The sequence below is a fragment of the Emys orbicularis genome, chromosome 2, assembly GCF_028017835.1.
Source record: "Emys orbicularis isolate rEmyOrb1 chromosome 2, rEmyOrb1.hap1, whole genome shotgun sequence".
In the NCBI taxonomy this organism is placed as follows: domain Eukaryota; kingdom Metazoa; phylum Chordata; order Testudines; family Emydidae; genus Emys; species Emys orbicularis.
The window spans coordinates 207,024,310-207,026,813 of NC_088684.1; positions in this window are offsets into that span (position 1 = coordinate 207,024,310).

Consider the following 2,504-nt stretch of genomic DNA (forward strand, 5'->3'; position numbering starts at 1 on the left):
GCAGCGAGAGGGAAGAGAAGGGAGGTCGGAGAGTGGGGGGAATCCGAGGGGCCCTGCGAGCGATTCCCGGCCTCCAAGCGCCGTGCGGCCTGTCCCACGGCTGCTGCAAAATTTGCAAACGTGGTGGATGAAAAAAAAATAAAAATCCCAGCCCCCTGCCTCCAAGAGGGAGGAGACAGCAGCCGTGGAGGAGGGGGGGCGGGTGCCCAGGCGGGCGGGGTGGTCGCGGTGCACCGCTGCTGTTGCTACGGGTAGGTGGGTTCTGTTCTAGGCGCTACGCTCCAGCCCAAGTTCTTTTTGTTACATGTGGTTCGTAAGTTTCGCTGCTCTCCTGGAAACAGGCCAGAATCCAGGCCTCAAAGTCCAGGGGGAAAGGGAGGGAGAAGAGGCATCACAGCACATCCCCAGGAGTCAGGACCCTTCAGAAGTGAAAGGCGGGGTGCACATGGTGCAACGTGGCACTGATTCTGAGTTCAGCGCAATGTTGCTCTCCTCACTTCATGTTCCTTTGCTTCTTTCAGGCTTTAGATCAAGGGTTTGGTTTGGTTTAATTCCTCCAACATATACTTTTAACTACTATGTTGAACAAGTGATCACAACTTGTTCATTTGTTTCCATTTCTTTACAAATGTATTCATGCATTGTACCACACTTAGTTTTTGCATTGTTAAAAAATCAAAAATTAAAAATTAAATAATATTTTCACTTAAACTGACTCCAAAAAGTATATTGTAATATTTTTAATAGTAATTTACCACTTGAATGCTGCTTTTCAACTTCAGATTCCATTGCAAACACTAGCTAATCCTCAGAACATTCCTTTGGGCTTGGTAAATGTTACAATCCCCAGTGTTTTAAACAGCTTTGGAGATTAAGGCAGAGAGATTAAGTGATTTGACAAAGGCCACAGCAGTAAGTGTCAAAGCTGGAATCAGAATTAAGGCCAGTTATAAGAACATAAGAACAGCCATACTGGGTCAGACCAAAGGTCAGACCCATCTAGCCCTGTATCCTGTCTTCCAACCGTGGCCAATGCCAGGTGTCACCCATTTCCAGCCTCTGGCAAACAGAGCTAGGGACAACATCCCTGCCCATCCTGGCTAATAGCCATTGATGGACCTATCCTCTATGAATTTATCTAGTTCTTTCTTGAACCCTGTTATAGTCTTGGCCTTCACAACATCCTCTGGCAAAGAGTTCCACAGGTTGACTGTGCATTGTGTGAAGAAATACTTCCTTTTGTTTGTTTTAAACCTGCTGCTTATTAATTTCATTTGGTGACCCCTAGTTCTTGTGTTATGAGAAGGAGTAAACAACACTTCCTTATTTACTTTACCCTCTGATTCTGCAAACACTTATGCACATGCTTAACTTTATGCATTGTTGGTAATCAATGGAATGACTCATATTGGTAAAGTTAAGTACGTTAATGTGTATTTACAGAATTGGGGCCTTTGTCTGCAGAAAATGTTGGTAGACCTATTATTTTACACACACACACACACACACACACACACACACACACACACACAAGAGTAAGCAAGGTAGATAATCCCTTTTATTTGATTAACCATCAATTTCTAACATGAGCTTTCTGGCTAGGATAGGTACTTACTTGAGGTACAGTATCACTTTGTGATGCTATTTATTTGGTGTTCACTGATCATACATTTCATTGTTGATCATTACGGTAGAACCAAGGCCCAGTCCTGCAACTTAAACTTGTGCCAAAGCAGAGACCCATGCAAATCAGTGGGGCTTGGTGCACAGGCAGAAGACTGTCCATGTGCATTGTAAGTTGTAGAATCAGGATCTATGGGCCCAAATCCTCATTCTTTGTGCCCTCAAAGCTCCCATTGACTCCATTGTAAAGTCAATTTTCCAATTTGCCATTTTGTTTTGCCTGAGTTGTAGTATGCCCTCCATATTGTTACCCCTTCTTGTTTGCCAGTTGATTCCCTTTCTGTACAAGGCGGGAAAATTAAGACGGGAACAGTGTCATGTGATCTATGTCAGTGTTTTTCAAAGTTCGGGTCGCGACCCAGTATTGGGTCGTGGCATGTAAGGCACTGGGTCAGCTTGCTCAGCACCCAGGGACCCTAGCAGCTCTGGTCAGCTCCGCCGACCGGGACGTTAAAAGTCCCGTCGGCGGTGCTGCCCAGCTAAGGCAGGCTAGTGCCTACCTGCTCCAACACCGCACTGCGCCCTGGAAGTGGCCAGCAGTGGGTCTGGCTTCTAGGCAGGGGGGCCACAGGGCTCCGTGCGCTGCCCCCACCCCGAGCACCGGCTCCACACTCCCATTGGCCTCCCATTGGGGAGGGCGGTGCCTGTGGGTGAGAGCCGCACGGAGCCGCTTGTGAGCCTCCGCCTAGGAGCTGGACCTGCTGCTGGCCGCTTCCAGGGCGCAGCACTGTCTGCAATGCCAGGACAGGCGGGAAGTCTGCCTCTGCACCCCAGCTGCGCCACTGACCGGGAGCCGCTGGAGGTAAGTCTGCCCCCCAACC